At 36.2% G+C, this 15005-nt stretch overlaps 1 long non-coding RNA gene across 10 annotated transcripts in view; it reads right to left on the bottom strand.

Annotated features, from left to right (window-relative positions):
• LOC144930657 (uncharacterized) overlaps window positions 1-15005 on the bottom strand; it is a 99250-nt gene that overhangs the window by 31318 nt on the left and 52927 nt on the right. For 4 of the 10 annotated variants that reach the window (XR_013635952.1, XR_013635951.1, XR_013635949.1 and 1 more), the window contains 3 exons: window positions 4497-4679; window positions 1427-1545; window positions 1166-1216 (listed from right to left, as the gene is read on the bottom strand). This is a non-coding gene — a long non-coding RNA (uncharacterized LOC144930657). Of the gene's footprint in view, window positions 1-1142; window positions 1217-1426; window positions 1546-4496; window positions 4680-15005 lie in introns of all 10 variants that reach the window. The other 6 variants (XR_013635946.1, XR_013635947.1, XR_013635948.1 and 3 more) reach the window with 4 other exon arrangements.

The raw sequence follows: 15005 nt of genomic DNA, 5'->3' as shown, positions 1-15005 counted from the left end.
AACTGTATTTATTTATTTATTTTACATAAGCTGCATCCTTTCTTTTTCCCTTGCAGAGAGAGAGGGAGGCTGGGGGAAGAAAAAATGCTGCAAAACCCTAACTATCTATCTCAATGGATTATTTGTTTCAAAACTCTCGTAAGAACAATTTCTACTGCTTTCAGATATTGTATATTTTACAAGTGATGATAGTTTTGTTTGGATTTTGCCTTTTAAAAGGCTTCAGAATAACATGATGGATTTTATAGATTTCTAAAATTTTAAATCTTTTTTTTTAATGCAACAAATTCCCAATTTTGGTAAATGAAATGTACTTTATGCATGTGTCTACATTATCAGAGTGGAATAAATTGTCCAAAATAGAAAGATCAAGTGAACTACTGTAATACAATAGAACGTCTAACATATTAACACAACTCCTCTCCCTGATATTAATGTTATATGATATGATTATCAAAACCAGAAAACAGTTCATGAATATAGAGTCCTCCCTGATAAAGAGGATTTCTTATTGATAAATTTGGCCTCAAGGAACCGCATTTTACCCAAAATCATCCGGTCTAGCGCTTTATGTTACTCACAAACTCCTGGTTAATTTTAATTAACTGGGCTGTTTTTAAGACAAAGATCTTTCCTTCCAGTTTACCTAAACAGACTATTTTAAAATGTTTAGCACATCAAATGTATTTGTCAATATCGGAAAATTACAGAGATTTGGGAAGAACTAATTTTTTAATCTTTTTTCTAACCTAACCACAAAAGAAGAATGCATCTTTCACCAGGAATTTATTTTGTATTCCAATGTGTTCTGGGCTTGAACACACACAGTTTTAAAGTATTAAGCCATCTTCCTATAACCATATATTATTCACATGCTTTTACAGGGAAATCCAGTACGATGCTACCTTCCTTGCTGCTTTTGTGTAACTGATCAGACGTCTGAAGTACTTCATATTAATTTGTCTGCTTTGCAGCATTTTAACATCCCCCCACCCCCCCCACACACACACAAATATTTGGATTTCTATGAAATGTCACCAGTAAACTGCAAAATCAGAAAGGCCGTAGGGTCAGGTATTATTTAACCCACAAAGAAATGCTATTTTCTCTCCATGTAAAAACATATCAGTAACAAGCAGTACCTTACAGGAGAACTGGTGCTCACCTCCCTTGACTGGTCTTCATTATGTCCAGAACAGGAGCTTTTCCACATTCCCTACAAAATAAGAGAGAACAGGATGAAATTAATGGGTGTCCAGCCCCTTTTGGGATAGTCAATAAAATTCATTCAAGTTATCTGGCCTTCGTGAGGCCACATATCTCTTGTCCTGAAAAGCATTTTTAAAGCCATGATTACATTTTAATTAAGGCCGTGAAAGAATGGTTCTGATAAGTCTGATGCAAATTTTAAATATTATCTCCATACCTGTGCAAGAGAAGTTCCACAACTCCTGAACCTGTTTAGGCATATGTGGAGGCCTGTACATTTCTGCATGCAACACTTCATCTGCATCATTAACTTCACACATCACGCCATCTCTTTATCTTAAAAAAGAAAATTTCTATTTATTTTAAATGAATTTCAAAATAATATTGGCAACTAGTGATTTCTTTGTAGAGAGGGAGGTGTGGGATATTTCCTTCCACTGCAACCTTTCCTTTCCCTGTTCTAACCCTTGAACAACTTCCCAGACAGGTAGTGTATTATCCCCTTTCCTTTCTCTGTTTTTCTGTGATTTCCATTCATATATTACGATGTACAATTTGTCCCAGCCTATAGCTTTGAGACGTTTGCGTACCTCTCTCGCCAGCAAGGAAGTTCGCAACTAAAATCACCAGTTATGCACTATTTTCATGCTTTATTTTTATTTATTTATTTAGCATTCAACATTTTAAAACAAACAGGAAAGGGAAAGTATTTAAGCCAGTGTGTATGCAATCTACAGTGCACTAAGGTTCTCAAATGACCCAATTTCAGGATATCATTTTACAAACCTAAATAAGTCACAATTTAAAATCAAATAAACATAGGATGTAAGATTTACAGCTAGACTTAATTTTTTTTAAATCACTTCTTCCATCTTTCAATGTTTTATTATCTCTCAGCCTATGTGGGTGACTGTCTTTTCATTTACATTTTCCTTTCCCATACTTCAAGGATCCTGAAAGACTGATATGCTTTATTTCATAGGTATTGGCCAATGCGAACTAAGGAAACATTTGGAACAAATGTTAGCAAACCTAAACCATTTTCTCCCCTGCCACACACACCGTTTCCCCCTCCGCATTTGATATTTGACCATTTTTTTGTATATATATGTCTCCTCTTGATCCTATTAGGCCAAACAGGAAGAATTGAGTGTCTCTCCACCATTTGCTACAGTATCTCTCCTTTCTGGATTTGACAGCTAAAATGCCCTCTACCACCTACTTCACATGTTATTGTCAAGGTAAATATTTTTCTTCTCTAGCTACCTGTTGATTATAAGAACCCATATCCTTCTGGCACAAGGTAAATCCTTTCCTGATCTAGTACTTTCTCTTACCATGGTTCTGATTTGAATGGCTGGGGAGCTTGTGGTGCAAGGCAGGAAAGGGAAAAGGGGGTGACATCAAGAGATGTCTTAAGAGCATAAGAAAATATGTTTATTAACATATTAATATGTAATATTAACATCACAAACAATATGCTGTTCATTATTTAACCTAATGTTTTAAGGACAAACTACTATTGTTGGGAAGACGGGGAGGGGAGGAATATGTTACCGGGGTCACTAATTGCACTTTTTAAATTACTTAAAGCAAAGAGGATTTACAAAATCAGATTTTCTTTTCACCATTACCTGCTTAAGATTTACTTGGTTAGCATTTTAAACATCTGGGAGTGTGAAAGTAGCCTGTTTGGTTTTGCTTTAGCTGCTATTCAGTTTCACTTTTTTGCACTGGCCATAAAGTTTTTATTTTGGGGGTTCAACAATACTGCAGGGGAATATTTCAATATTAAAATGAGCCAATTCCATTTAAATGTGAACAAAACATTGGAAAAACATTTCCATCCATAATATAGGACATTAGGAAAACATAACTTTGGGGGCTAAAAGTAATCGACTGCATCCCTGGAAAGTGATGTTCTGGCTTTCACATATACTTCAACCTCTGGCCTGCTCCTTTGCCCATAGAAGTCAATAGGAATTGTGCCATAAACTTCACTGGCAGCAGCATCAGGTCTCTACATCTATTATATTCAGCAAAATAATTCCACATGCAAACTAACCACCTGCTCATAAAACTTAATGCTCAGCTGAACTTATTTTCCTTTTATATTTCCCTTTTCATGCACTTTTAACCGATAAATGCCTCCCTGACATTGCCCATGTGAAATTAGAGCAAGTCTATCCCCTATGGTTTGTGATGGGGGAAAACATTACATCTCACTTCTACCAACTATGAAGAGCTAATTCTTGTGCTTGTGCCAGCCACATGCTACATGTGACTGTCGAACAGATATAGAAACATTATTGTCTTTCACCAGGATGTTGTTAACCTACATCTCCCAAATCATATACGTAATCCTCAACTCTTCAGGATCAACCTCAATTTTTTCAGAAACTGAGATTATTAAATGCAGAAAAAACATTGTTTTTTATTTATATTTTCAAAATATATCTTTCTTTCCTTTTTGCTGGTTGTTCTTCCCTTTTTACCTGTTTATGGTGTAGGCCCCCAAAACACATTGGTAAACACACATATGCATATATATGAAAATCCAATGAAAATCTTCCCTCAGCTACGTAGGCTATGCAATTTATATCTGTGTAGGTACAGGGGTTGCTGTACCACACTGAGAGTTAATGGAAAAGATTCAGGTTCTTATAGGTACCATACAGCATAAACCTATTCATGCTTCCTTTTGACAAGGCCAATGTCCCACAAGCATATTCAGAGGCTGTCATTAGCCAGTTATGTTAATTATCGTCCTATTTGCACATCTAATGCTCATAAAAGCTTCAGTATGCACCCCCTGTGGGAGGATCTGAATCTTGGTTTATTTATTATATTATTTACATTTCCTAATATTAAAGATGTATGAAAATGGAGAATTACATTTTGAACACCCTCCTCCCCACCAGCTCACAGACACTCACTCTATTTGTATTATAGCAGACACAGGTACAACACTCTATTGGCTTTTATTATCACCTCACACATCTAGAGACGAACAGCTTCCCCAGATTGCTTTTTTTTTTTCTGCCTCCTCCCCCAACTCCCCAGTCAGATATTTTGTGCATTTTTAGGTCATAATTCAGCAAAGTACGTAAGCATGTGCCTAACTTTAAGCATGTAAATTGACCCATGCTAACTTGGTAAATCTGCCTTGCAATGGAACACAGTTATAATGAACTGGGATCAAGTGAAAGGGTTTCTAATGAAGCATAATCAAAGTACCAAATTATTTCACATTACAACATGCACATTGCAATTCGGAGTATACTCACATGCCTCTTATACAATGAAATTCAGCTTTTGCAGAGGCTCTGTTCAAAGGTATATCCATCATATAAGTCCTCCTTAAATCCTCAAACCTGTGTAAAAGTGGAACTTAAATGGTGCCTAGTCCTTATGCTGGCCCTCCGCACCTTGCACATCTAGTGGTGAATTTCACTCACTGTGATGTTGTTCTGTAAAGAAGACTTTGTTATAAGAAAGTTCCATTGTGTTTACAGTTGGCAGCAGAATCCCTGAATTTTGTTAAGTTTCTGTATACACAATAAAACTTGTCTTAAACAACCACTCAGAAAACCAGCAATTATTAATCACCTAACTTTGAGTCTTTAACAGACAGGGAAATGATTACAGGAAAATGCATGAGGATACTAAAATGGTTCCTTAAAACAAAGCATTTAATATCTTAGATCTGCTTCTAACTGCAACTTTTACAGTACTACCAGACATTAATTTTCTATCTGGCACATTCTATCCTGTGTTGTTACCAGCTGGCTCTTTTTATATAAATATATAATATAAATGTTTATATTAAATTAAGTAATTTGATCATTTTAAGATTGATGAACATTCCTTACCTTCACATACTAAAAATAGAGGCTTCCTAACAACTCTCATCAATGGACTAATCCATTCTAAATGTCGTATGTGGGGGGTGGTAGAAGGGGTTATGAAACAAGACCTTCCCACTTTTAAACATATTTTATATTTCTACAAACTCCTAAAAGTAAGTAGAAGAGAACACTTTTTAAGCTGGCTTGCATTGCTATATCAGAGGCCTCATGAGGACTTTGGAACATGGAGCTGATAATGTCTCCTCAAGGTCGCAAATGTTCTGAAACGATCTCATAGCCACTGCTCCAACACTGTGAAAGGTTAGCACACTTGAGGCTGGCCCTCCAGCCCTTCCTCGTCAAGAATAGTACTACTGACTTATTTGTTTTGTAAGGTGTCGTGCACATTTCTGGTGCTGTATAATAAAGAGATAAATAACAATAATACTATTCCCATTATACAGGTAGGGTAACTGGGGCACAGGGATGTGGAGAAGTCAAACAGCTAGTGTGTGGTGTAATAGGGAATACAATCTGGGTTTGTTGATGCCCAACTTCATGTTTGATCCTTAAGCAAGGATCACATCCCTAGACCAATGGCCAAATGCATTTAATAAATAATGGCAAGCACAACAGTGGGAGATTATAAATATAGGCTGCTTGCTCATGTGTAAGGGGAGGGAGCAACTCAAATCACTATGGGGGTCTCCACTATCTCTTGAAACTCAGTGCCAACATCCTACCCTACTGCCTATTCTGAGATATATTATAGGCACAGGAACTGAGACATGTGCAGTTGACACACAACATACCGAATACATACCTGCACTAGTGCCTAAGATTCTCCTCCAGTAGGTCAGCCCCTAATGCAAGCAACCACTGTAAAATAGCCCCTAAGATTTCCAGTACAATCTTGTTCAACCTTTACTGAAAGACAAGCCTCTACCAAGATACATTAATCTCTTGGGCAGGTAGCTAAGACAGTTTTCCTTGTAAAAATAAAATGTTTGTTCAGACATTATAACACTATTTCTTTAAAGTAAACACACTGGCATGGAGGCTTCTTTCACACTGAAGTCTTTTTAAAATTTCCCCTCCCAGAACAGTTTCACTCTAAATGGGAAGTGACTATAACCAGAACTGTTGGTGAGAAAGACAAGCTTTCGAGCTTACACAGAGTTCTTCAGTTCTGGGAGTTAGTTTCCCAGAAGAACTCTGTGTAGCTCAAAAGCGTGTCTCTCTCACTAACAGAAGTTGGTCCAATAAAATATATTTCCTCTTCCACTTTGTCTCCCTAATATTCTGGGACCAACACGGCTACACCAACACTGCATATAACCAGAATTGTCATTACATTGCCATGAAATTATGTAGGACTTTCACAACTTCACTAGCGCAGAGTTTCACTACGTCCAAGTTCACTAGAAATGGGTTTCACCCTATTCTAAAAATATCATGTTACTAGCTAATTCATCACCTGGCAGTAATTTTAAATCCACAAACCATTCAATGCCTTAAAAAGAACGGAATACCTCAGGTACTTCCTGGTTATTGTAGAAGAACCAAATGACTAAGTCACCTGGGTAGTTGATCTATGCCACCACATCAGACAAGAAAAAAGGTCAACTTATTGCCTAAGTGACAGCTGCTATGGTTGACTTGATCAATTATCAGAGCCCCATTTAATGATTAGGCCTCCCGTGCATATAACCATTAATTTCCACAACTAAAATTCATAGTCCAAAAGCATCAACTCTTCAATGGGAGAACAGGAAGGAGTTGTTCTAAGCTCATCTTATCTGGAAGATATGTTCAGTATGTCTTACAATCATGCAGGCTCCCATCATCTCAAAATATATCATGACATTTATTTTTGCTTGTAAGGGGTCATTTGATGAGCTTGCCCAATTCCTCTCTACCTTCTTGAGTGACTGACCTCTTCAGATAAGAAGATGATATGTCCAATAGCCCTCCTTCCTTCCTCTATTTAGACTACTTTCATATAGCCTCCAGCTTCGCCCATGATTATAAGTCCCATGTTCAAATGGAGGTTAGTTACAACTACCAGAAAAAAAATCTAACTTCTTAATGTAGCTGTCTTCTGGCAGCCATAAAAAGTTCTACTGATCCTCTGCATTTCAGGGGAGCTAATATGCCATTCTTCAACAGATGAACCGGAGAGAAATTTAATTTAATTATTTCTTATTTTTATTTGCCCTTCACTGTGGCATCTGGGAGAATAGCATAAATTAAACTCACACATTAATTTAAACTGCCCACAACAGACAACACAAAGCATCCCCCTTCCCTTACCACGACAAACGAGCATAGTAAATATCCCAGCACTGGTACCTAGTCAAAAAATACTTGACCATAAAGATATGTCTTGTACCAGCCTGAAGGTCAGTACCGTTGGACTATGGTGGAGCATCAAAACAAGTTGTTTCTATATCTGCGAGTAGCACACTGAAAACACGTTGTATTTGGTCCTCAAGAGTGGGCATATTTATGGATTGTTAACAGAAGTGCTTCAGTTAAACTCAGCCATATTGGGAGAGAGGCGGTCCATACTCAAACAACACAGCCTCTTTCCTGGCCAGTAAAGTCTTACCATTCCCAACCACTACAAGCACTCTTATCTTGTCATCACTGATGGGCCTTTAGAGAGCACAGTGATATGCATGGCATTAGAACTTAAGCAGAATGGGACAGAATACAATAGAATCTGTTGATGATAAAATGATAAAATGAAATGCTCCATTTCCATAGAAATGCCCAGTGTGACTCAGGGTTTTTATATATAATTTTTAAGCCATCCTAAACAATTTAATAGAGATTGGATCTCTGCTATAGAATTCTATGTGCTAATTAAAAAATTCCATAGAAAGGTTATCATTCTTCATCAGATTCCATAGGACTTTCCCCCATAATTGTGTAATAGGTTAACTGCCTATGTGTAGCTCTCACTGAAGTAAATGGGAGCCACTAGTGCATCTGAGAAGAAAATTTGTCCTGACTTCTGGTGCCACCCCACTGATGAACTTTATCTGCATCAGCTGCAAGTGGTAGTTATGGGCCTACACATTTATCTCACTGCAACACAATGAAAATTGGCATGGCCATCTTCAGTGTGTCAGTTAAAGGCAACACATTTTGTACTGTGTCTGTCTTCCTCCCACTGTTAGCGTTATAACTGCTTTTGTCCTCCATAGTTCAGAAAGGAACACTGCTACCTATCACAGAAGGTCAAACCATGTGGAAGTGGTTTCTCCGCATTCACCATGAAGAATTCCAGATCAGCTCAATAATTTTTATTACATAAATAAGCACAGTATAAATATCTTTAATGTGCACAGAGCAACACAAAGGGAGGTTTTATATTTCACATTCCAAGTTGGGGCTACATACTGCCCTCCTTAAATTATGCCGGGATGCACAGCAATATTGTCCTCACTACCTTATTGTTGGCTGAGTTTGTGAGGCCTTACATTCAACTCAATGGGATTTCTCGGTTTGTCTCACTATCTGTTATGTAATAATTTTTGAATGCCATATCTGATAAATTCCAAAATGTCGGTGGACACTGTAGGCATCAACAGGCAGAACCTTATTGATTTTGGTGAAATTTAAAAAAACAGAAGGGGGAAATCGGGTGGGACTCAAAGCCCCTAGAGTCTGGTAAGCAACCCAGAAGCTTCAAACAGGTCTGTAATGGTCTATAAATCGAAGAACAGATTGATGGCAACCATTAACACCATACCCCCATCTCAGCTGTGCCCATCCTCTCAATACAGTTTAAAGTATGGGGAAGTGGGAGGGGGGCACAGAACCCACGGCATTAAGGAGGGTGTTGGGAGAGATTACAAGGAGTTCCTGAAGTAAAGGGCTGGAGGGTGGCACACAGGGAGCTTCTAGGGAGAATGGAGGGATGCAAGGAGCCCCTGGTGTGTGCATGAACTCAGTCTACAGAAGCAACAAAGTGTGTGACTCTCTAGTTTATGTGGAATAGGGTGGGGGGTGTGGGTAAGAATAGATCTATCTACCTAAAGCTATAGCTCTATTCACATACCACAGGCAATATAATCAAACTGTACATTCAGAGAACTTATAAATAGACCTCTCCCTGTACTGTAGTATACACAAAAACAAGGAGTCCGGTGGCACCTTAAAGACTAACCGATTTATTTGGGCACACGCATTCGTGGGTAAAAAACCACTTCTTACAGTAATTCAAACATCCTGCTGGGAATCAGTTAGAAACTGACCATACTGTGCACTAGAATGTATTCATGTGACTTTAACAGAGATAGGCCCAACCCAAACCTTACGTCAGAGCTTGCATCTTTAACCTGTCTTTATAAATGGCTTCATCAGAACACCCTGAAGATTAGGCAAGAATTTGTGGATTTTGAACCCATTATGTTCAGGACAGATCAATTCTGGGGATTTGTCTCAAGTCCCTCTCTAGAATTAGAGCATATACACCATATCCCACTTCATCGATGTCTCTAATCCAAACTCCATTTTAAAACTATGCTGTATAACCAATCAGTGGTTCCATATGGGCCTAATCATCACAGAACATCATTTGGCTGGGTTATTACAGACAAGGCTGTACATACATTCCATGTCTATGGAGAGAGAATTTTATGAGTTGAGACTCAAAATCATCAACACTGCAGTTTACAAAAGGACTTTGAACTAACTAATCTAAACACATTGTTCTCTGCATTATGGACTGTGAAGCTTCCCTTTCCATTCTCACTAGATGCCCTTGCACATGCAGTCCCACCTCACTTTTCATATGTCCCTATGTCATGATTTACCGTATTATAATAATGGAACAGCGATGAAAATTAATTTGAATGCCTGCTTTAAATCTTAAAAAGATGAGACCTGGCCACTGTAGCAGCATTTGGATACATGGGCACATGGCTACAATGCAGTGATCAGTGAAAGACAGAGTTAATTTTCAACCAAAACTACTGGTGGAAAAAACCTTTGATAAACCCTGAATCCAATTTAATGGGAGGTTTTTCAATGATAGGGATTTAATTATTGACGTGTTTTAGGTTAAAATGTATAGTACTAGCAGAATTTTAATATTACCCCTTAAATCTTTTTTCATGGGAAGGGAAGATTTGATGGGGATGTGGAAAAACACTAACTGAGACCTGTTTTCCCCCATCTCCCAAATACCGGGGGGAGGCAGGGGGAATAAAAGTGTGAAGTTAATCTTAGGTAAAAAGATAAATTCTCATCTGAAGGATACAGTTTTCAGAAAGCACAGAAAAAACAGCTGGGTTTTTTTGCTAGATACATATTAATATTGGAAACCAGAGAGAAGTTACTATAGGAAAACAGAATAGAAACCCTTGACAACAATAGAAGAAAAACAAAATTTAAACCACATGTATAGATGTAACTGGATATTTTGATCCCAGTCCTATCTGTACTTCATCTAATATCCCATTATCATCAATATGAATTTTGACTGCAGGATTTGGTCTCTCATTTATTAAGTCTTATAGCAGAACTTCATGCAAAGTCTTAGATTTATAATCATACTTTATAGAACTAATAATTTCCAGGAAATTCTTTATAATTAGGAATTTTTAAATTAATAATAAATTTGTTAGTCTCTAATGTGCCACAAGTACTCCTGTTCTTTTAGCGGATACAGACTAACACGGCTGCTACTCTGAAACCTAAATTTATTGAAGTAAGTTTCATCTTCACCATTTGCCTCATTTCAATCTGAAATATCAACCCCCTGAAAACTTTATTGTAGCATTAAACACAAATTAGCATCATGGATGGCCCCTCTAGAGTCTTTGCATTTATTTAAATAACTCAAAAACCATGCACAATTTTGAAAAAAACATTTAAAGAAAATGAAACTGAAGGATATATTCATCATCCCAAAAACTATTCATAAGTAATTAAAGAATAAGTCATGTTATGAACACGTGAGTTCTGGTTTCTATGTACGCTGGTCTTATTCTGTGAGACATTCAATTCAAGATGTAGCAAGTACAGTATTAAATTGCAGTTTATAAATTTAACAAATTCCAGTGTATGTTGTTGTTACAGTTGGACATTATAACAAAAGAAATTGAAGTTTTGTTCCTGACATCTATCTTTATGTACTGCCACTACATTGTACAGATTCTTTCCATACCATCCATCAGCTCATGCTTCAGGTAACTTCCTACCCTTGTGCCCAGTAAAGCCAAACTGGATTATACTGATTATAGTATCACTAAGGTGGGCATAAGCATATAGACATAGCTTTAAAAGTTATGAATAGTTAAATTATTTTCCTTGCAAAAGTAGCTTTTCTTGTGTTTATTCCTCCTATTATTTTCTTTTGATATATGCACACTTCCCCACCCCACGCCCAGTAAGTATTTAGATTTATTTAATTAAATAAAATAATATAATCTACAATGCATCCTCCACTACATTTAAGTAACTGATCAATATTCTTTCAAAAGTTAGTTTTGTGTCAGCAACAGTACCACCAATACTCTTGCTGGTACTGAATCTAATTCTAATCTAAGAGTCAAGAATAAATTCAAAATTGAGGAAGCTGTTCTCCCCTCTCCTCCCTTCCCACCACACATGCACGCACGCACACACACTCACACACACAAAGGTTTCACTGTATACATTTGAAAATATTTTGATTCAGGCACGTTATCTTTTTATTATTTTAAATCCCCTTTCCTTACTGCAAATGCTTAAAAACTCCAACCATACAAAGTTACCTGTGCAAAATAGTTGTCTACCTCCTGCTGTCAATAATTTCCTTCTACGTCAAAACAAAATCACTATTTCTTATGCATTACATATTTCAGAACAGAACAGGGATGCACTAGTTAATATTCTATGGCCTATACATGAAAGTACTCAGAGGAAACTAAAATATACAGAAAATATAGTTCCTGAACACATGATCAATATGTGACCATTAAAGATATTTAATTACTTCCAATGTTTTGGATAATGTTTATTCCAAATAAAAACACTTATTTGGTTTATTGCTTTGCTAAATGAGTCTGCGTTAAACTTACAAGCAAGTTTGAAGTAACCTTATATTCTCAGTCAGTTTAATGGTATATGAACTATATGCAAAGAGAACTGCTTTATTGTTCAAAGAGTTATAAGTAAGCTACACATGCAATATTTTAAAATGATATATTAACTTTTTTAAAGCCAATTTGTTTTTTTAAAATATTTTAAAAGTAATTAAAATAGATGTTTTTTTAAAAATCTCAGTGTCCATACAAACTGCTTAACATCTTTTTTTCTAAAGTACTACAACACAACAATGCAAACTGAAGTTTTTTTGTTAGTTATTATGGGAAAATATCTGGTTTGCACATGGGTCACGTGCCAATTGTAGCAAAAGCTTGAGCTCAGAGAGTCTGCAAACTTTCAAAAAAATATTTTCTAAAATATCTAAAGTAAAAAAATTAACTTTTTTAGAAAAAGAATATTTAGTAATATCAAAGTAAAATTTTGCTTCAGAAGAAAGTATTTGTGAATTATGATCAAATGTATTGCTAATTTTGCTTTGCATTAGAAATGTCAATAACAATTTTGACAAAAGAGAAGGACCATTACAAAGTTTGTATATAAAAATATTAAGTAGGAAAACCTCTAATCTCTCAGTCATTAATATATACACATTACTCTAAATTAAAGAACTCCATAGGATGGGAATGAACCACAAACTGACTTCTGTTAATTGTCTGTTTGCCCTGGTCAAAATGTTTTGTCTTTATACAGATTGTAAGCTTTAATCCTACCAATTATCCCTCCTTGAAGGCTGCCTCTGCCTATTATTTTAAAACAGTGTGCTCGCTTACTAAAGTACAAGTTCAAACTCATAAATACAAATAAGGAAATATACATTATGTCTGAAAAATCAGATTCCTACATTTTATTAAAAGAAGTTCTTTCTTGATCCAAATTTCTCTCTGCTTTCTTTTCTACAGAAAACATTAAAACATCAACACTTAAGTAACTAAGTTTTAAATTCAGAAGATAGATCATCTTTGTTCTAGTTGCCAAAATATATTTCTGAATTTATTCAAAAAGGTTTTTTGGTTTCAAATGCTACAACTGCTAAATAAAAAATGTAAAACATTTAAATCCTGCAACCACTGAGAAACAGTAGACAAATAAAACGGAATTCATTTCACCAAATTATCTTTTTACAGTATTTGCTACTCCTTTGCTTAAATTTTAATCTGCTATTTTTGTCACCTTTATTTTAAAGAAATGGTGAAGATTTATTCTTTAGCAAAATATGGACAGTTAGTAAAGCAAATAAAACCCAGGAGCCCAATCCAGTTCCCACTGAAATCAAAGGGAGTTTCAATGGAAGCAGGATTGGGCCCCAGGAATTTAAAATTCACTTGTTTCATGTGTTTTATCTTATCATTTTATTAAAAGTTGGGCATGCCTACCTTTCAAAAGTATGCACTGATTGAATCCTTTTTTTATTAGGACTAAGAGAAAAGCCTAGCACAGGGAGAACATTTTAAGGCAAGACTTTGGCTATTGGAAATAACATCACATCTATGATTTTTCCCTCTGTTTACAAGAACATACAAAAACAAACAAAAAAACCCCAATTCTGTTCTAAACATGTTTCTCAAATCTCTGTTTCTATATCTACATGGGATATCTGAGTGGGCCATACTTACATAATTTAGCATCATATTGTGCAGTACTTAACTTATCACAAGATAGGGCCCATATGAAATTCTACTTAATGTCTAAAATGTGTTTTTTACGGTTACATGCAAATAATTTTTACACTGTATTATATGTTGTCAAACTGTCTCAGAACATATATCTCATTACCTTTCCTTAATCTTCTGGCTAACTCTGGTTCTCTCTCACCTGGAAGATAAAGCTGCTTTCAGAGTTAGATCTGCAAAGTATCATTTTCTGATTGCTAATCACTGATACGTACCCTTTTAAAAAGACAACTTTGTGCAATTTATTTAGATGAAGATCCATGCTGCTTTTCCTTATGACTCCTTTCAGTTTTATAGAACTGATTATGCAAGATCACAAACTTTCAAGAAAAAAATATGACTGCCCTATATATTTTTAAAAAACCCATTTGGATTGCCTAACAATAGCTAAATATTGTTTGATGAGTACTGCAATTTGAAAACTGCTTTTGATTTTTAATGTGCTTTTGATTTGTTGCCTTTAAAACACAGGTATCATGAGAAGAAACGCTGCAGGCTTTATCCACTGACAGTTCTTATGGGGCCCAATCCTGAAATCCTGTACTCCTACAAATAGTCCTTATTCATGCAAGTATTTCCATTGACTTCCTTGAGATTACTCATATGAATAAGCCCTACATTGGTGACCATGGGTTTGTAGTTAGAATAGCCGTTAATAAATACTTTACTTCTTGCAGTAAAAAGCAGAAAGCCAACTTAGTTTTGATATATAAATAAATTATTTTAATATGACAAAAGACCTTGGGGAAAATATTATATAGCACAGAAGATGTATATACCTTCTCTATTTGAAAGGCAACTATAGTATCATATAAAGTAGTCCTGACTACTGCTGATTGGGAAATACGGGGCAGAAAAGGACCAGAACATATTGTGGTCCCAAACCTGTAAGGGGTTTGCCCGTGCAGAGCTCCAGGCTGGGCTGGGGTCTAGGCCACTAAAAAAGGGGCAGGGCTGAGAATTTTGGGCCCAATCCTGCAAGCTCTCCACATAGAGGGGGATAGTGATGCAATTGCCAGGAACAGTGATGTTAACGGGAGTTCCATGGGTTTGCAGGATCAGGCACTCTTTTGGTACATAGTTACTAATATGTAGTTGTACTAAGCTAGAAGCTGGATACAGATACATGGTGTCAGTTTTGTTGACAATTTTCCAGTCTCTGTCTTAAATGCTG

Source organism: Lepidochelys kempii, chromosome 6 (assembly GCF_965140285.1).
Source record: "Lepidochelys kempii isolate rLepKem1 chromosome 6, rLepKem1.hap1, whole genome shotgun sequence".
Lineage (NCBI taxonomy): Eukaryota > Metazoa > Chordata > Testudines > Cheloniidae > Lepidochelys > Lepidochelys kempii.
The sequence above is the reverse complement of the archived record's forward strand: the minus strand, read 5'-3'. Positions and strand labels throughout refer to the sequence as shown.